This window comes from Saccopteryx leptura, chromosome 4 (genome assembly GCF_036850995.1).
Source record: "Saccopteryx leptura isolate mSacLep1 chromosome 4, mSacLep1_pri_phased_curated, whole genome shotgun sequence".
Taxonomy (NCBI): domain Eukaryota; kingdom Metazoa; phylum Chordata; class Mammalia; order Chiroptera; family Emballonuridae; genus Saccopteryx; species Saccopteryx leptura.
The window spans coordinates 204,589,372-204,610,732 of NC_089506.1; the positions used below are offsets into that span (position 1 = coordinate 204,589,372).

Here is a 21,361-nt window from a genome sequence, read left to right on the forward strand (position 1 = left end):
TACACCTGATACACCAAGGTTGCAGGTTCAATCCCTGGTCAGGGCACATACGAAAAACAACTAATGAATGCATAAATAAGTGGAACAACAAATAGATGTTTTTCTCTCCCTCTCCCTTCCTGCTTCTCTCCCTATAAACAAACAAATAAATAAATATTTTAAAAGTGAAATTAGCAGCCCTGGCCAGTTGGCTCAGTGGTAGGGCACCAGCCCAGTGTGTGGAAGTTCTGGGTTCAATTCCTGGTCAGGGCACATAGGAGAAGTGCCCATCTGCTTCTCCACCTTTCCCCTCTCCTTCCTTTCTATCTCTCTCTTCGCCTCCTGCAGCCAAGGCTCCATTGGAGCAAAGTTGACCCAGGCGCTGAGGATGGCTTCATGGACTCCACCTCAAGCTCTAGAATGGCTCTGGCTACAACGGAGCAATGACCCAGATGGGCAGAGCATCGACCCCTAGTGGGCATGCCGGGTGGATCCTGGTCGGGCGCATGTGGGAGTCTGTCTGACTGCCTCCCCGCTTCTAACTTCAGAAAAATCCAAAAAAAGTGAAATTAGCAATTTAAAAAAAGGGATTTGGCCGGATAGCTCAGTTGATTGGAGCATTGTTCAGATATGCCAAGGTCGTAGGTTTGATCCTAGTCAGGACACATACAAGAAACAACCGACAGCACGAATGGGTGGAGTAGCAGATCAATGTTTCTCTCTATCTTCTCCCTTACTCTCTCTCTATAAATCAGTAAAAATAAATTTAAAAATTTATTTATTAAAAATATGGGCCCTGCCTGACCAGGCAGTGGTGCAGTGGATAGAGCGTTGGACTGGGATGCGGAGGACCCAGGTTCGAGACCCCGAGGTTGCCAGCTTGAGCGTGGGCTCATCTGGTTTGAGCAAAGCTCACCAGCTTGGACCCAAGGTCGCTGGCTTGAGCAAGGGGTTACTCGGTCTGCTGAAGGCCTGCAGTCAAGGCACATATGAGAGAGCAATTAATGAACAACTAAGGTGTTGCAAGGAAAAACTAGTGATTGATGCTTCTCATCTCTCTCTGTTCCTGTCTGTCTGTCCCTATCTGTCCCTCTCTCTGACTCTCTCTCTCTGTCTCTGTAAAAAAAAAAAAAAAAAGATATTCCGGATTCAACTCCTAGTAGGGCACACAAGAGAAGCGACTATCTACTTCTCTGCCCCTCCCCTCTCTCTCACTTTCTCTCTCTCTCCCACTCCCTCAGCCATGGCTGGATTGATTCAGTGCATTGACTCTGGGCACTGAGGATGGCTCCCTGGAGCCTCTGCCTCAACTGCTAAAAATACCTCAGTGAGAGCATGGCCCCAGATGGGCAAAGCATCGGCCCCAGCCAGGGGTGGCTGGGTGGGTCCTGGTCAGGGCACATGTGGGAATCTGTCCCTATCTCCCCTCCTCTCACTTGGAAAAGAAGAAAAAAAAATATGATTGCTTTTCATAAGCAAATATAAAATGTTGTATGCATTCTTTTTGACTTCCATATATTTTAAGAGCCTTCTATATAGAAATCTTTCAGAATGGCCTTTTATTTTAAGATTTTAATTATTGATTTTACAGATAGAGGAGAGTGGGGGGGGGGAGAACTATCAACTCATGGTTGCTTCACTTTAGTTGTTCATTGATTGTTTGTCATATGTGCCTTGACTGGGCAAGCCCAGGGTTTCCAACTGGCGACCTCAGCATTCCAGGTTGACAATTTTCCACTGTGCCACCACAGGTCAGGCATGAGGGCCTGATGGCCTTTTTTTGTGACAGAGATGAGGGACAAATAAACAAGAAGGGAGAGAGATGATAAGCATCAATTCTTCATTGTAGCACCTTAGTTGTTCATTGAGTGCTTTCTCATATGTGCCTTGACCGGGGTGGGGGACTACAGCAGATTGAGTGACCCCTTGCTCAAGCCAGAGACCTTGGGATCAAGCCAGAGACCTTGGGCTCAAGCTGGTCCAGATGAGCCTGTGCTCAAGCTGGCGACCTCAGGGTCTCGAACCTGGCTTTTCTGTGTCCCAGTCCAACGCGCTATTCACCGCGCCACCGCCTAGTCAGGCCATGATGGCCTTTTAAATTCCCATTACAATCTTTGTGTTGCAGACCAGTGGTCATAAAGAAGCACATATTCATAAACAACTTTTTCCATCCACCACCAACTACCTAGTCTGAGAAACTTTGTAAACTCCCTTTTTTAGAGAGTATTTATAGTAGTAAAAATCTTTTCTCAATAAATAGCTATACATCAGTAAATACTAATGTAGTCAACAAAATGTTAGTGAATAACTGTGTTCTAGTCATTCTGTAATACAGTGTTGAGAAAAAGAGACATAGGCTCTGTTTTCATGGAGCATACAGTCTGGTGAGAGAAATAAACATGAATAAAATAATATACAAACAAATGTAACCATACGCTTGCATCCAGTTCCTAGTGGGAGGTACACTGTCCACTGAATGTCTCTAATGGGCAGACTTCATCTACTCAGGAGAGTGAGAAAAGGCTTCCCTGACAAAGTATCACATGGGGAGAGGGGAAGCCTGGAATTCAATTTTTGACATAGTGTGATGGAAATGCTTCTGAGATATCCAAAAAGAGATGCTAAGTAGGCAGTTGAACATATAGGATTGGGACTCAGATAATTGATCTGGGCTAGAGATACACATGTAAGAGCCATCAGTGGATAAATGACAGTGGAAGCCAGAAGTGTTAATGTGATTGAGCAGGAGAAGGCCTATAATGCTTCATTATTTTCTTTTACAAGAAACAGAGTCACTGTGTTGGACATATGTGTCATTCACTTATAACCTTTTTCATGTACCAGCACTTTTCCTTGGAAGAAACACCCTTCCCTATCGGTGGGGTTGACAACATTCCCAGATTTAAGCTTGAGCACATGATTTAAGCCCAAGTCATTGTTGCCTGTCACGATCATATGCAGCGTAATTGTATAACCACACGCCTGACCAGGCGGTGGCGCAGTGGATAGAGCATCGGACTGGGATGCAGAGGACCCAGGTTTGAGACCCCGAGGTCTCCAGCTTGAGCGCGGGCTCATCTGGTTTGAGCAAGAAAACTCACCAGCTTGGACCCAAGGTCGCTGGCTCGAGCAAGGGGTTACTCGGTCTACTGAAGGCCCACGGTCAAGGCACATATGAGAAAGCAATCAATGAACAACTAAGGTATTGCAACAAAAAACTAATGATTGATGCTTCTCATCTCTCTCCGTTCCTGTCTGTCCCTGTCTATCCCTCTCTCTGACTCTCACTCTGTCTCTGTAAAAAATAAAAATAAAAATAAATTTGTATAATCACACAAATATATAACAAGTATATGGCATCAGTGATTGATTTGGGACAGTCATATGACCCAGTTCTGGCCAATGAGAGTCAAGCTCAGGATTATTTGTGGGAATTTTTATAAGAGCAGACATTTGTGGGGGCTGCTGAGAAGATGTCACAGGAGCCTGGAACTGCTGACAGCTGTCTTGTCCCCATGAATGAAGGACCTGCCTGGGAATGGAAAGCAGAGTTGACAGATGGAGAATGACTGAGTTGGAATGACACTGAGGCCAGCTTTACCTGGACAATTACCGCATTTCCCCATGTATAAGACCCACCTTAATTTTAGGGCCCGAAATTTGAAAAAATTTGTATTACATAAAGTTATTGAACTCAAGTTTTATTCATCATAAAATTCATACAACTCCTCATCACTGTCAAAACTCCCATCCATTATTAGCTTGTCCTCATCTGTGTCTGATGACGAATCACACTGTCTTCAACAATGAGCGCAAAAACAAGCACAAAAAAGTGGGAAATGCAAGTAAAAAAAGTCTGCAACCACTGTATAAGATGCACCCAGGTTTTAGACCCCAAATTTGTCGAAAAAAGGTGTGTCTTATACATGGGGAAATACGGGTAAGTTACATGAGCTCATAAATTTGCTTTCTGCCTTAACCTAGTTTAAGTAGGGTTCACTGCTTAACGATTCTTATAACTAAAAAATTCTTGACATACCTATTTGTGAATTCCTTTAAAATAATACCAGTAAAGTGCTGGAGAAGGCATTGGGCCTCCAAAGTTTAGGTGAATCACTAAGTACAGATACCCTGGTTGGAGGGACTTCATTGCTGGATTTTGATGTTCTCCTATAATAAAAGGTGCTAAACCACTGTAGTCTGTACTATGAATAAAATTCTCTGATCAAAGCTGAAGAAAAGCAATGTCGACTTCATGATAGTATAGATGAGACGGAGAAAATGAACATTTACACTAAGAAGCATAGAAAGCTCTTACAAAGCCAGAATGTCTAAAACCTAGTTAGATATGTTTATTCTAGAAAAAAAACCCCAGGAGATTTAAGTCTATCCTATAATAAACTTACGTGAAATATACTTATATGAAAATTTTGGTTGATCTATTTGCCCCCAAAGGACAACACACACACACACACACACACACACACACACACACACACACACACGGATATTTGGTTCTCTGCACATATGCACCTGTAGCAGTGCATGCTTCCAGAAATACCTGTTCTAATGAAGGCACATGCCTTAAATGTCATGCTTGAAGGATGAAATGCTGAAAGTTAGGGAGCAAAGCTAGCTCAGGTTTAAACATTTTTTTTACATTCATATTTAAAATTTATAGTACAAGCACATTACCATGATTTTGACTTATTTATTCACATTTATTCCTTTTTGCAAATGTCTTTAAAATATGTTGATTTAAAATTTTGCTATAAATAAGTCTAGAAGAGCAGACATAGATTTGTGCTAATTCCATTTCAGAATATTTTGTTTTTGTATTTTTTTTCCGAAGTAAGAAGCGGTGGGGTAGTGGGGGGCAGGGGAGACAGAGAGACAGACTTCCGCATGCACCTGACCGGGGATCCACTTGGCATGCCCACCAGGGGGCGATGCTCTGTCCATCTGGGGCTTCGCTCTGTTGCCGCAGGAGCCATTCCAGTGCCTGAGGCAGAGGCCACAGAGCCATCCTGAGTGCCGGGGCCAACCTTGCTCTAATGGAGCCTTGGCTGCAGGAGGGGAAGAGAGAGATAGAAAGGAGAGGGGGAAGGGTGCAGAAGCAGATGGGCACTTCTCCTGTGTGTCCTGGCCAGGAATCAAACCCGGGACTTCCACACACTGGGCAGATGCTCTAACCACTGATTCCAGCCAGGGCCTTGTGCCAATTCCATTTTGTTACAAGTTCTCAGAAGGGAAAATGGGTTTGGATACATTTTTGGAAACATACATGTGCTTACTCAGGGGAGGACATGAGCATGTTTTATATTTACGGTTTTGGTTTCAGCACATTTCCTAATAAGCCTTGGCACCCTGACAAAGGATATAAAAGATTTTGTAAAATGTATGATCCTTGATTATGTTGTATGTGTGTATTTTAAAGTTAGCACTCTATTGTTGATTTGTTGAATTAAAGAAAGTCTGACACCAGTTTTCTTTAACTGAGGCAATAAGCATTTTTTAAACCGCAGTGTCAGAGACAAGTTTCATTCTGATTTCAAGTTAATTTTCATTTACACATGTCTCAACAACCTCACATGTTAAAAAGAAAGATCTTGGACCTTACATCACAACAGATTAAGCTCCCTTAATCTGTGTTTTTGCTTAATCATGGGGGTCTCTGTGCTCCTTTCGGTTCTATAGTCCATTTCCCAAACCCCATCTTGGGCGATCTTAAAACAGCACGTTTAATTTTGAGTATCTTGAATGTAGGAACCATGTTTGGGATCCTGCAAATTGTCCTGAATATAACTGGCACTTTTATATCTGTTGAATAGATGAATGGAGCTCCTGGACTTTCATCCACGATTCCAGAAAGATCAATTTGAGGTGGCTTAAATTTCACAGGCTGGAGGCAGGAGCAATTAGGTTCAGGATTAACTCCATAATCAGAGGATGAGGGGAGGAGGAATCAGTTGGAAATAGGAATGAAATGGAAGACAGAACACATTCCCAACTTTAGGGTGGGAAGACGTAGGTGAAAGAATTGGACCTGTGTCTGGGAAGGAAGCACTCCTGATTTCTCATGCTCCTTCATTTCCAGAAGCTACTAGGATGTGGATTAATTCTTTTTCTGAATGTTTACAGTATCTCCCCCAATACAAGCAGAAATCTGTGGGGCACATTGTGGCATTAAACTTTGTATCAAATCAAGGCTGAGAACCAGAGGAACTCACTTTAGAAGAAATCTGCTTTCCTATCAATGTGCAGAGCTCCCAAGAATTACTGCCAAAAAAAAAAAAAAAATGCAGACAAGTAAAATACAAATTCTGTTTTATAATTACCCAAATTATTGATGTAGCTGCTTTCTTTTTTCTTGGATAAGTAGGGCTCTCTAGCCTTAAACAATGTTTAGGACTTAGCTTGTATGTAGCTACACATTTAAATTGATGTCCAGGCAACCAGCCCACAGGCTAAATTTTTAGCAAGCCATTTTTCAAAGCTAAAAAGAATATGATAAATACCAAGAGAAAGCAGAGAGAAACCTACAAAGCCAAATAAAGGAATTCGGTCAATCTTTTGTATCTGTTTTATACTTCAGCACTTCATCAAAGCATAATTTGGAATAAGTATAGTCCAGGCAACTGGCAGTGATTGTGCATCTCACTTGACTGTTCAAGAAAGAATGTACTAGTATTAAACTTTTTAATGCTGTATGTTTAGGTTCCAGCACAGGTTCTTTTTTTTTTTTTTTTAATTTTCTGAAGCTGGAAACGGGGAGAGACAGTCAGACAGACTCCCGCATGTGCCCGACCGGGATCCACCCGGCACGCCCACCAGGGGCCACGCTCTGCCCACCAGGGGGCGATGCTCTGCCCCTCCGGGGCGTCGCTCTGCCACGACCAGAGCCACTCCAGTGCCTGGGGCAGAGGCCAAGGAGCCATCCCCAGCGCCTGGGCCATCTTTGCTCCAATGGAGCCTTGGCTGCGGGAGGGGAAGAGAGAGACAGAGAGGAAGGAGGGGGGGGGTGGAGAAGCAAATGGGCGCTTCTCCTATGTGCCCTGGCCGGGAATGGAACCCAGGTCCCCCGCACGCCAGGCCGACGCTCTACCGCTGAGCCAACCGGCCAGGGCCTCCAGCACAGGTTCTTGTATGAATATTGACAAAATTCAATGTATGTGGTTGTCAAAGTATCATGTGTCATTTGGCAAACAGCTTATATCTTTCATGTTGTCAGTTCTATAAAATTAAAGGTCTTCTTTTTCTTGTACAGGTATGTCATATTTGCAAACAGATCTCTTTTATTATTCTTTCTTATTTGAGTGTGTCCCCGTAGTCAATCCATTTTTGTGTGCGATACTGTGGTAATGGCCCCTAGACTGAGGGTTTTTCTCTTAGTCTCCATTTTTAAGCCAATGACTCGCAAGCATTTTCTATCTCAGTGCACCTGTCACTTGTTCATCACACCCCTCAAGAACACTTTCTCCAAAGGCAGTAATTCCCTGAGAGACTGGAGGCATCCCTCAAAATCTCTGGGGGTACAGTGTCCCCTCCACCATAAAGATTATGCTGGAAAGCTTAATCATTCATTAGTCAAAACCTGTGGGGAAAGGTAACGGCTAGTTATTGAACGCTTTCTCTGCCAGGTGTCTTATATGCATGTTATTTACTCCTCACCATGCCAGAGGAATCATTATTCACATTCAGGGATGATGAATTCAAGATTCTGAGATATAAGAAATTGGCCCAGGGCCGTCCAGACGGATAAGGAGCGAGTTGGGACTTGACTTGGATTCCCCAGATTCCGAAGACCCTCTCTTCCACCATTGTGCCTTCTGTCCTACCAGCTCCTTATATCTTCAGTATTTATTGTCTTAGTTCATTCGAGCTGCCCTAACAAAATACCACAGACTTGGTAGCTTAAACAACGAATATTTATTTCTCACTGTTCTGGAGGCTGGGGAAGTCCAAGGTCAGGATCTCATTGTCTTGGGTGACCCTCCTCCCAGCTTGCAAATGACCATTGTCTTGCGGTGTCCTCTCACGAGAAGTCATCTCTCTAGTGTCCCTTTTACAAGGGCACTAATCCCATTCAATAGGGTTGCATCCCCATCACCTAATTACCAACCAAAGTCCCACCTGCTAATATCATTACCTTGAGGGTTAGGGTTTCAACATATAAATTTGGGGGGGATGCAAATATTCAGCCCACAAACATAACATTTATATTTATTTGGAGGAGCTTGAGAGAGTGTGGTATTTATAATAATAAGGAACACCTTTTTCCTTTGGAAGGAACTTAGAATGTAAATATATATAAAAAATACACTTTCGTCATGTTCACATGTCAGTTTCAACTGAGAATCTTGGAGAACTTTATACATAAAATAGAACTATTACTGCTATTACTGCCTAGGTGTAGAAGCTGCTGTCCATAGACTGACCCCATGGCCTGAGGAGAAATTATCCCCAATGTTCCAGATGAGTGCTAGTAAATGGGGTTCATTCACTACATACAATACCTAATTTGGCACCCAGCTAAAAGGAAAACCAAGGCAATGAGAAGTCGTTTAAAATACTTACTCAAAAGAGGCGCCCATCTGCTTCTCCACCCCCCCTCCTTCCTCTCTGTCTCTCTCTTCCCCTCCCGCAGCCGAGGCTCCATTGGAGCATAAAGATGGCCTGGGCGCTGGGGATGGCTCCTTGGCCTCTGCCCCAGGCGCTAGAGTGGCTCTGGTCGCGACAGAGTGACGCCCCGGATGGGCAGAGCATCGCCCCCTGGTGGGCGTGCCGGGTGGATCCCGGTCTGGCGCATGCGGGAGTCTGTCTGACTGCCTCCCCGTTTTCCAGCTTCAGAAAAATACAAAAAAAAAAAAAAATAATAAAATAAATAATAAATACTCAAAAGACTAACACCACAAACTAATATAACATGCCTTAGGGAAAACAAAGCCAACATGAAAAAGAACAGCCCTAGTTTGCCTTCCTTTCTGTAGACTATGAATGTTCTGGTCCTACAAGCCATCCATATGTATGATCTGATCTAGATGGGATCAATGGAATCCCAAGGGTACTAATAAGGGAAAGAAGAAAGCAGGAGAGTCAGAGAAGACATGACAATGGAAGTAGAGTCAATGAAAAAGGCTTGACTGACCATTGCTGGCTTTGAAGATGAAGGAAGAGACCACAAGCCAAGGAATGTGAGCAGCCTCTAGAAGCTGGCACAGGTTAAAGAAGATTATCTCCTAGAGAGCCTCCAAAAGGCGATAGCCTAACAACGTCTTGACTTTAGCCTGTGAAACCTATTTCTGACAGCAGACCTCCAGAACTTTGAGTTAAACATATGTTGTTTCAAGCCACAAAATTTAGGTGATTTGTTACAGCAGGTCTAGGTAACTATTACAATCCCATTGAGTTTTTTCTTAAATTCTTTTAATTTATTGATTTTATAGATAGGAGGAGGGATAGACATTGGTTTGTTGTTCCACTTATTTATGCACTCATTGGTTGGTTCTTGTATGTGCCCTGACTGGGGGTCAAACCTGAAAACTTGATGTATTGGGGACAATGCTGTAATGAACTGAGCTACCCGGCCAGGGCCTGTTGAGTTTTTTCTTGTACTGGCAGGAAAATGTCCAATTTCACGTGGCTTTTTATGCTCTACAGGGCCAGGCCCTTGCTCATCTGGTCTCATCTCCTGATATCCCACCCAGCTCTCTGTGGCCTAGCCATCCTTGCCTTTCAGAATGTCCTGACTTAAATTTTTTCCACTCTCTCCATTACCTCTGTAGCTAGTTACCTCTTGTTCATTCTATGGATCTCAGCTCCAGGGTTCTTGGGGACATCCATTCAAAAAATGTTTATAGAGCACTAGGCACTATTCTAGGGGTGAGGACACAGAACGAAACAAGAAGGGTGTTTGCTCTCCTATGGGGGTGGAGGCAGACTGTCAGTAAGTACCCAAATGAATAAACATGGTCATTCCAGACAGTGATGACTCCTTAAAAGAAGGCTGAACTGGGTACTGTGTTAATGAGCAATTTTAGATGGGCTGTCAGAGAAGGTCTCTCCAAAAGAAGCCATTTGAACCTGACGCAGTGTATAGATCATTGGACTGGGATGCAGAGGACCCAGGTTCAAGACCCTGAGGTCGCGGGCTTATCTGGTTTGAGCAAAGCTCACCAGCTTGGACCCAAGGTCGCGGGCTTGAGCAAGGGGTCACTTGGTCTGCTGTAGCCCCACAGTCAAGGCACATATGAGAAAGCAATCAATGAACAACTAAGGTGTCGCAATGAAAAACTAATGATTGATGTTTCTCATCTCTCTCCATTCCAGTTTGTCTGTCCCTATCTGACTCTCTCTGTCTCTGTTAAAAAAAAAAAAAAAAAAAAGCCATTTGAGTTGCTGCATGAGCGATGACCAGCCTTTGGTCACAAGAAGAACCTCTCCCCCAGAGGGGCCTCCCCTAAAGTCACAGCCCTATCAACTCTCCTTGAAAATTTGTCACAGCACTTCCCTGTTATTGTGGACTGAGTTGTGTCCCCTTCAAATTTTTATGTTGAAGACCTAACCCCTGATGAGACCATATCTGGAGATCGGGCCTTTACAGAAGTCATTAAGGTCAAATGAGGTCAAAGTAGGGCCCTAATCCAATATGACAGTTGTCTTTATAAGAAGCAAGACACCAGGAATGCCTGCCTTCAGTGGAAAGACTGTGTGAGGACACAATGAGAAGGAGGCCATCTGCAAGCCAAAGAGAGAGATCTCACCAGAAACCAACCCTGCTGACACATTGATTTTGGACTTTCAGCCTCCCGAACTGTGAGGAAATAAATTATTGTTTAAGTCGACAGATCTATGGTATTGTCATGACAGCCTGAACATACTGATACATCTGGTTTGTAAACCTTCATCACCTGGACCACTGCAAGAGCCACCTAGCTAAGTTTCCTTGCTCTACTTCTTGTTTCTCCACAGCCCAGTCTCTGCATAGTAGCCCGAGAGAACTTTCTAGAATGTAAACCAGATCAAGGCATTCCCAGTTCAGACTGGTAACTCCCATGCCACAGATTGGTTGGAGCAGTCACCTTGATGTGCAGAGCAAATACAGGAACAGATGGATGTTTCTGTTTTGTTTTGCTTTTTTCCTCTCTTCTTTTACCTCTCTCTAAAATCAATAAATTGGAAAAAAAACCCACTTTACAAATTCCAAATTGTGGCCCTCTCTGTCTTTCAAACTTTTCTCTCCTTGCAGGCACCAGCCATATGGGTCTTTCCTGTTCCCTAGACAACAAGCTCCAACCCCAGGGCCTTTGCACTTGCTCTTCCCTCTGCTGGGGCACTTTTTTCATTTCAGCTGTGCTGTCAAGTTCTCAGAGGCCTTCCTTGACTCATCTCCTCCTGGCTTTGGCCCTCCCATCACTGTCACATCACCTGGCTTTCGTTGCTTTGGTTTTCACTGGCCCGAATGGTCTTCTTGGTGTCTTTTAGTCCATGCCCCCATTCCCCATCTAGTCATGGGGCAGGAATTCTGCCTTGCCCACTGCTGAGTCCCAGAGCGCAGTGAGGACCTTGCCCACTGGGGCACCTGACTATTGAAAACACAGGTGGAAGAGGTGGCAATTTGGGCTGGGACCTGAGAGACAGGGAGACAGGGAGCCAGGCCTTCCAAGGGTCGGAGGCTGTCTCTTCATCCCAGAGCTGCCTCTGTGCTCCCTCTCATCTGTAAGAATAAGGACAAAAAATGGCTGTTTTGAAGCTCCAAAGAGTTACTAATCACATAGTAGTAAGCGCTAGATTGCACTTGCTAAATAGTCTCTGCGGGAAGGCTTCCCCGATACCCGATACCCGAAACTAGGTCAGTTCCCTGCTAGACGCGGTTCTAACCCCTGGGCCGCTGACTAGAAAAAAAAAAAAAAGCACATGTCGCATATGAGTTTGAATTATACGTCCACCGTCCAGTAGTTAGCAGTACTTGGGTATCCTGGGCACGACCTGGCCCCTTTATTGGCTCAATCCGGTGGCCCCGCCCGGGGCTGACAGCGCGATCGATTCCAAGAAACGCCCGCCGTCGGTAGGGCCGAGGGTCGCTATCGCCGGTGCCAGTCCCGGGTGCCCGGTCCCCGCCCGGCCCGACGTGGCGCCGCGGCCACCCCCGGCACCGACGCTCGCGGGCGCAGCCAATGGCGGCGTATCCCGGGCGGCCCGCGCGGCCTCCCGCCGCCAGAGGGCGCTGCACCGAGGCAGGGGAGCCGCCGCCGCCGCCGCCGGTCGCGGAGGGAAGCTGCGAGTGAGCGCCGGGGCCGCCACCGCCACCGCTGTCGTCCGTTCCTCTGCTCGCCTCTGCCCTCTCGCCCGCCCGCTGGCTGGCGTGGCCATCCCCACAGGTAGCTGGGCACCGCTGGGGCCCCGCACCGCCGCCGCCTGCCCGGCCCGCGCACCGCCCTTCCCCCGCGCGGCGCCCCCACCCGGCGCGCGCCCGCCGCCGCCTCGTGCTCGCGCGCGGCCGGTAACGGACCCCGGACGGGGGGAGGGGCGGCGCGCACGGTCCCCGGAGGTGGCACGGAGGGGCCCAGAAACGGGGGGCTCCGCCACAAAGGGCCCGCGGGGCCGGGGGAGGTCCGGGGGCGCGCCCCCGCTCGGGCCACGGATTGTCGGGCGGACGTGGGCGCGCGCGCGGGGTCACCAGGGTCCCCTCCTCTTCCCATCCGCTCCTCGCAGCGGAGGGGGAATCAGCCGGGGTGGGGGGGCGCGGCTCGGGAAGTGGGGCGTCAAGGGCTGCTTCTCCCTTCCATCCCATGCCTGGATGCATTGCTGTTGGCCAGATACCTCCTTTCTGGTTATTTAACTCAAAATATATATTTTTTTCGTTATTTGTGTCTGTTCTGGTGATCGCGGTTTCCCTAATTCAGTACCTTGGGCTTGGGGGCGGGAAGGATGCACGCGGAGTGCGTGGCTCATTTATTTCGGGTTAACACCCCCCCCTTCTTTTTTTTTTTTTTGCGCGGGACACACATCGAGGACGCGCGGCGAATGGTTTCTTTATTGTGGAAGCGGAGACTGTCAGGTTTTAGGTGTCTTTAACCTGCCGGTAAAGAATGAGGAGCTGTCACTTGCTATTAGCATGAATTTCCAGTTGGGGATGGTCATCGCAGGGGTGTGGTCAAACTGGAAAGCGCTGGCTAGGTTCGAGAGGTTGCGCCTGCGCCCTAATTGGGTGAATTTATTTGTAGTTGGGTATTTTCCCCGTCCCTCCGTGATTAGGGATGAAAGAAGAAGGTACCCGCCTTAGGTATTTAAAGAGCAAGGATCAGCTCCTCCTAGACCTTTGCCACCCAGGAAGGTGGCCAGGGGCCCCAGAGGACTTTTAAGCACTTGGAATGTGGCTAGCCCGAATTCTGGTGAAAAAGACATACCTGATTTTAAACACTATGAAAAAAAAAAAAGAAAGAAAATACCTCATAATATTTTATGCGTAATGCATGTTGAGATGATATTTTGAATGTATTGGGTTAGCTCAAGTATGTTAATAAAACTAATATCACCGGTTTCCTTTTACTTTTGTTAATGTGGCTACTTGAAAATTTAAAATCATGTATGTGGTTTGCATTATATTTCTGTTGGAGCCTGTGAATGGGGATGGGGTGGCTGGGAGCTTACGCCCTTTGCTTATCTTTCCTTGCCTCTCTGATGGTTGTGGCCTCCTGTTCAGTCTGCTGTCCAGGAGCCCCCTGCCTCTTTCTTCTCACCCTCAACTGAACTAAACTGTTGAGCTGATTGCATAATGAGGATCTTGTCCTAATATACAGAGTAACACTCAAGTTAATGGATAGAATGTTCTTGAAAAATGTTTTCATTGTATCTGCTGTGTTTTGGAGTCTGGAAATAGTCATACAATGTTCAATTCAGAATTGTATTATGAGTTATTGAGTCTGAATATTTTCAGTATTTTCGTGTGTGTGTGCTGCAGAGAGCATGTTAATTTGTATGGCCTCTGCTATGTAAACAAACTGGAGAGCTCATGCCTTCCTCCAAGTTACTTACTGTGACTTTTGCTTATCTTGCCCTGACCTTCCTGTTCCCCAGATAGTCAGTTTTTGCCCATAAAAATGGTGATTGTTGACTATATGCTCCCACAATTCTTAATTTTTGATTGTTTTAAAAACCTGCCATTTTGGGTGGGCTAAATTGATGCTATACACTAGAGAGAATTAGGATAGACTCTCGACTCCAGGAATGGTGGCAGTGACTGTTGGAAAGTTTTGAGCTTTCCAATAAAGGCCTAGGTAGAAACAAAAGACATCTGTATCCTATTACCTCACTCTAGAATGGGCTTTCTAGAGTAAGTGTGATGTGTGGAAACTTGTTTTCTAGAATATATCTTGAAGTGTTTTGTTTTTATGAAAATACTTTTTATCCAAAATCTTAGGATTTAGTAAAATTTGTTTTCTCTTTAGTGTGAGTTGTTTCTTTTCTTTCTTTTTTTTTTTTTGAGACAGAGATGGACAGAGAGAGGGGACAGATAGGTGGTACAGACAGACAGGAAGAGCGAGAGATGAGAAGTGTCAATTCTTTGGTGTGGCCCCTTAGTTGTTCATTGATTGCTTTCTCCTATGTGCCTTGATTGGGGGACTCCAACAGAGCAAGTGACCCCTTGTTCAAGCCAGCGACCTTGGGCTTCAAGCCAGTGACCCCGAGCTCAAGCCAGGAACCTCTGAACCTGAGTCCCTTGTGTCCCAGTTCGGTGGTATATCCACTGCGCCACTGCCTGGACAGGCTAGGTGTTTCTAAATCAAGAAAAAACCCCACCTTTGCCTGGTTGTGGTTGCTCAGTGGACAGAGCATCCATCCGCCTGGAACACTGAGGTCACTGGTTTGAAACCCTGGGCTTTGCCTGGTTAAGGCACATACAGCAAGCAAGCAATGAACAACTAAAGTGAAGCAACTAAGTTGATACTTACTGCTGTCCCACTCCTCTCTTCTCTATAATCAATAAGTTAAAAAAAAAAGATAATATTTTTAAAGGGGAGAAATATTAAAGTATTAATCCAGAAGTTTAAAAATTAATGCTTGTGATAATACATGTTTTAACTCATGGTGGGTGAGAGGGAGGCTTTTTAAGTGAGGTAAATTTGTCACCTCACTAGTAAAGAAGCGTACTTATCCTTACTAGGTTTCATCTCAACAAGACATTTACTTTTTTATTTTGTTATGAGTTTAGCAGTGTGTTTTTTAGTTAATTAATAATCATTAATTTCACATACCTTGTGAAGCCTCAGGAACTATAAACTGGAGTCAGTAAGAGAAAAGCAGCAATTTTTCTATTTCACAAGCTATAATAGTAATAATAATAATAAATAAAATAGAGTCTGTGAGAATACCTGAATTTGGAGCAGCATATTAATGTGGCCCCTGAGAAGACCGCTTCTGCAGTCCTGGGCATGTCACTGACAGTATGTGTGACTCTGGGCAGACCCTGTCTTGAAGACTTCACATCTTTTTTATTGATTCCTCCCATACAGAGTTGGTGTTTGAGGTGAGATGTGCCCTTAGCCTTTGCAGGGCTTGGCACTGAAGGAGGCAGCTGACACATGTATCTGACAGTGATTTGAAAGTGAAAACATGGTGAAGGGAGCCAGAAGTAGCAAATTACCTTTCTGATGTTTCATTTTCAGTAAAAGGAAAAATAACCTTCTCAAAGTGTCCAGTAGGAGAGATATTGTTTCAAGAAGGTGGTAGAACATCTGTAATAATGTTTTACTGCCTGGGTTTGTAGTCATGAGGGTTGTTTTGTATCACATCTTTTGAAAGTGTTTCAGGGTAGGGGGTTTGCACTAATACATTGTTGTGAGATGGGATTGACAGTAATGCTACTTTTAACTACTTTTTGTTTGCTTGTTTGCTTGCTTGTTGATGCCATTACACAGAGGCTAGGGTCTGGTGCAAACTGGTAATTACAGTTTTTCATTGGAAATTTAGGAATACCTTTTAAGGCAAAACTAGAAGCCTGGTGCGGTGTTCCCTGGGGCACTTTCTCTGGTCCTGCGTTAGAACATTGTAAATAAAGCCCTTTAATATTTCTTCCTTGTAAAGATTTTCCCTGGAGTGGTGTCCTGACTGCTGTGTCCTTTGTATTCCTGTGCAAACCCTCTGCTTTGTCTAAATTGCTTTAAATTAGGTTCCTTGAATGCGTACATCGCTGTGTGTGTGGGCATGTGTTTATTTCGTCCTTCCGGGTGGCTTTCAAGTCACCTGTCTGTCAGAGCTATATTTGTCTTTGGGAGCCCAACCCAGGGCCACCGTAGATGTATTCCCCCTCCTCTAGGCGTCAGTGGCTCTTACAGTGCAAAAGAGTGTAGTTGGATGAGTTCAGGCTTGGAGCCAGCCTGTCTGGCTTTGAAATCTTGGCTTTGTCACTTGGTAGCTGTGTGATCCTGGACTGTTTGTGTCATTTCTCTGTGCTTCAGTTTCCTTATAGCACCTATGATGTCTTAAGGTTATTATGAGGATTAAATGATTTAATACATGTAAATCACTTAGAACAGTGCCAGGCGTGCAGTAAGTGTTCTATGTGCTAGCTATTACTGTATTTCTGTCTGTGCCCTTTGTTGCAGTCACATTTCACTTACCTTGGTAGTTTCTCTTAGGGGTGGCTAGCTAGCTTCTAAAGTTACTGTGAAAGGCCAAAATGTCAAAGGGTATGAATACATTGTCCAGTTACTAGCCTTGTACATTGAACTAGACCAGGGGTCCCCAAACTTTTTACATAGGGGGCCAGTTCACTGTCCCTCAGACCGTTGGAGGGCCGGACTATAAAAAAAACTATGAACAAATCCCTAAGCACACTGCACATATCTTATTTTAAAGTAAAAAAGCAAAATGGGAACAAATACAATATTTAAAATAAAGAACAAGTAAATTTAAGTCAACAAACTGACCAGTATTTCAATAGGAACTATGGGCCTGCTTTTGGCTAATGAGATGGTCAATGTCCGGTTCCATATTTGTCACTGCTAACCATAACAAGTGATATGACACGCTTCCGGAGCCGTGACGCGTGCATCCTGCGTCATCGGAAGTAGTACTGTATGTGAGCAACGCTGCGCTTTTCACTGACCACCAATGAAAGAGATGCCCCTTCCGGAAGTGCAGTGGGGGCCGGATAAATGGCCTCAGGGGGCCACATGCGGCCCGTGGGCCGTAGTTTGGGGACCCCTGAACTAGACTTTAGTATAAAGAATTTCACCTAATGGGCCCTGAGTAAATACTTAAAGGAATTATAATGAAGATCCAACGGTACTTTTTCTTCCTACATAAAACTTTAAAATCATCTGGTTCCAGAAAAATGGTATTCCAGCTTGCAGAAGTTTAGTTAATTTAATGAAATCCACATCTGATTGAATTTCTTGCTTTAAATTGTGCTGTTGAAAGTTTCCCCTGCCCCTTTTCCTTTTCATCTAAAGCAGCGGTTCTCAACCTGTGGGTCGCCTAAAGCCATCGGAAAATACATAATGCATATCAGGTATTTGCATTCCGAATCATAACTGTAGCAAAATTACAGTTATGAAGTAGCCACCAAAATTATTTTTTGGTTTGGGGTCACCGCAACATGAGGAACTTGTATTGCGGGGTCACGACATTAGAAAGGTTGAGAACCACTGCTCTAAAGAGAAGCGGGTGGGTCTGGCTTGCTTTCCCCCTGTTATCACTGCACTGCTTCAGGAGTCTTAAGGTTTCAAGATTTTTCTGTCTCTGTCTCTAGTCGGTTTACTCCTCAACTTGTTCCCAGAACATTTGGGGGCGGAGTCCCCTGCAGCCAGCTCGGCTTATGTTCAGTCATTTCCTCTGGGTCACCCTCTTTTGTGGTGCTTGCCTTTTTGTGAATGGTTTTTACCAGGTTTTAATTCTGGGGCTTCTCAACTTTGCATTCATTCATTCATTCTTTCATTGAAGTATTTATTAACCCAGTCCCAGCTACTGGGATACAATCAGTAAGTACTAAGAAGAACAAGGTACCTCTTGAAGTGAATAATGGGGTGAGAGTGGGATGTGGTGACAATTTAGGGTGGTAAGGGAAGGCCTCTAGAGGTGACAGGATGAAAAGGAGCTGGCTCTGCAGTCGTGGGAAGGTGTGTTAATAGGCAGAGGGAACAGTAAGCACAATGGCCCGGAAGTATAGAGCCCTTGGCTCATTTTAGCAACACCTGGAAGGCCAGTCTGACAGGAGATGAGTAAGTCAGTCTGGGTGAGCACGTGAACAGAGACTAACAGAGTTAGTCCTCCCAGATCTGATAGGACAAGGTAAGAGATCTAGGTTTTCTTTCAAATGCTTACGGAAGTAATTGAAGAATTTTAGGCAGGGCTGTAATAACCAACTTCTTGTTTTCAAAAGAGCATTTCTTTTAGTTTAGTGTAGGAAATGAATGGGGGAGAGGCGCAGGAGAGGCCTGGGATGAGCGTAGAGGCTGAGAAAGGAGGAATTGCGACATTCACCTGCGATGGTGGGACTCGGGTCAGGAAGGTTGTGAGAGGTCAGGTTTTGGATACCGTGCATCTGTTGTGATGGTAACCCTGACAGGCTTTGTCAGGGGACTAATTGGATGTGGAATGTGAAAGAAAGAAGAGTATTATACTGGGTTTCTGGTTTGAGCCAGAAGGTGGTTTCGTTACTGGAAAGGTAAGATTGGGCAAAGGGTTAGAACTGGGAGAAGGGCAGAGGGTTAGGACTGTTCAGGTTAGAGATGCTGAATAAAAGCCACAGACAGGCCCAGAATTTCCTGTATAATAAAGGTGGCCTTGCACATGTCTGTGTAGAATAGAGGACCTTTTGGTAGATGAAGTTTGGGCAATTGGGTAGCTATTTGGGAGGGAAACATGTATGTATATGTACAACACACACATCTTACAGTAAACTGGTGTATCTGATTTAAATATATATATATTTAATGAGAGAGAGAGACAGGAGGGGAGAGAGATGAGAAGCATCAACTTGTAGATGTGGCACTTGAGTTTTTCATTGATTGCTTCTCATGTGCCTTGACTGAGGGGGCTCCAGGTGAACCAGTGACCCCTTTCTCAAGCCAGTGACCTTGGACTCAAGCCAGCCACCTTTGGGCTCAAGCCAGTGACCATGGGGTTTTGAACCTGGGTCCTCAACATCCCAGGTTGGTGCTCTATCCACTGTGCCACCACTGGTCAGGCTAAAAAATGTTTTTAATAAAAGAATATGAATACTAAGAAAAAACATGGATTATTTTATAATCTCAGAGTGGTGAATATATTTCTAAGCATGTCAAAATCTGGAAGCCATACAAAAAAATATTGATAGACTCAGCAGCTTAAAAATATAACTTCAGTCCATGGTGGGTTTGCTCTGTGGGTGGAGCATCAGCCAGCGTATGGACGTTGTGGGTTCCATTCCTGGTTAGGGCACACAGGAGAGGCGACTATCTGCTTCCCTCCCTCTCTTTTCTTCCTCTTCCTCTCCTGCAGCCAGTGCTCAATTGGTAGACTGTTGGCCCTGGGCACTTAGGATAGCTCAGTTGGTTGTCAGCCTCAGGTGCTAAAAACAGCTTGTTCATTTGAGGGGCCTCAGACAGCGGTTGCCGGATGAATCCCAGTGTGGGCACATGCGAGAGTCTCACTGTCTCCCCTCTCTCACTTAAAAAAAATGTGTGTGTATGTATATGTATATATTATATATATACACACACACATATACACAGCTTCAAAAATTACCATAATCAAAGCCAAAAGATTGGTATCAAATTGGGGAAAGTAATAGCAGCATCACACAGGAGTACTTGCCTCAGCGTGTAAAGAGCTTCTATAAATAAGAAAAGCTCAGCCTGAAGGAAAGATGGGCAAAGGATTTGATTAACCCTTTGAGTTGTACGAACGTTCATGTACGTCCTCGTGCCTCCTGACCATCCAGAGTATGATCGATTTATTTTAAAAATGTGTAAGGCAACATTAAAAAAAGCCAAATGAATATTCTTCTTGTTTTCATAAATTGGTTATCAAACAAACATGATTTTAAGTTAATAAAACTGTAACTGGAACTAATTTCATTTTTTTGAAAAACAAACAAACAAACAAACAACTCACTTCCCGGGGGTCAGCGAGGATGAAAAAACTCACTACTCAAAGGGTTAAACAAAATTCACGAAAAGGAAGTGCAGATGGCTCTTAAATATAGTATGAAGAGATGTTCAGCTTTACTAATGGTAAAAAAGACATTGTCCGACTATTTGTCACCTCCTGGTTGACAGAAATGAAAACATTTGATAATTTCTGGTGAAGCTGTGAGCAGGCATCCGCCAGCACTGTTTCTAGGTGGGGTCGTTTGGTGCAGCTTGGCCATAGCTGGCAAAATAAAGACATGTGTATATCCTTTATTCTATAGAAATTATGTAAATATACACATATGTGAAATAGCCTGTGTATCTGGTGAATTTTAAAGACTGGAAACACCCAGAATGTCCGTCACTAGGGGCTTGGTGAAGTTATGGTCCGGTCACATCCTGTTTAAGATAGAGGGTACTCTGTCTTTGTGGGGACTGATGTGGAGTGACCCTCTAGATTAGGTACTCCATGAAAAAATTCAAGGTGCAGAAAATATTAGTATAAAAAATAACATGCATAGGCTGTTTTTAACTTTGTGTTTTGAAATAACTGTGGACTCCCAGGAAATTGCACAAGTATATAGGGTTCCATGAACTCTTCATCCACGTCCCTCAGTGGTGCCATCTGATACAACTTGTGCAGTATCAAAGCCAGGAAACTGACATTGGTAAAATACTGTCAGCTAGGTACAGACCTCCCTCAGTTTTACAAATACCTGTGTGTTTGTGTGTGTGTGTGGTCTGTGTCCGTGCATACCACAGATAGAGTCATGTAACCACCACCACAATCAAGATTCAGTACTGTTCCACAGAAGATCTTTGTCAGGACACAGAGAGACTGGTAACAGCGGTCGATTGCCCTCAGGAAGGGCAAATGGGTAGTTGAGTTCTAGGGTTTGGAGGAGACATTTCATTGTTACAGTTTTACAGTTTGTGGTGTCTGTGAGACATCCCCGTAGAACTATCACATTGGTGGAGGGACCCAGCTGAGCCTGGGGATGGACTGGGGAGGCTCGTGGGCCTTAGATGAGGGCTTTGTTCTTCTGGGCAGTGTGGGAGATCCGAGGGGAGAGTGTGGCTCGGGGAGGGGAGAAGTCTGAGGAAGCCCCAGGCTCTCACAGTCAGAGGTCAGCTGGAGGTGGAATCCCAGTTTCAAGGAGGAAGTGGACACCTGTCATGTCCTGCTGAGTTTGAGTAAGAACAGTGGCTCTTAGATTAACATTATCAATTCTTTCACACTTTAAAATTGAGGCCAGATTTTAACT

At 44.8% G+C, this 21,361-nt stretch overlaps 1 protein-coding gene across 1 annotated transcript in view; it reads left to right on the top strand.

Annotated features, from left to right (window-relative positions):
* Window positions 1–12,206: 12,206 nt before the first annotated feature.
* The window catches only part of ZC3H7A (zinc finger CCCH-type containing 7A), a 43,533-nt gene continuing 34,378 nt past the window's right edge, over window positions 12,207–21,361 (top strand). The window contains exon 1 of the mRNA XM_066382594.1: window positions 12,207–12,359. The gene's annotated coding sequence lies outside the window, so the exon portion shown is untranslated. The remainder of the gene's footprint in view (window positions 12,360–21,361) is intronic.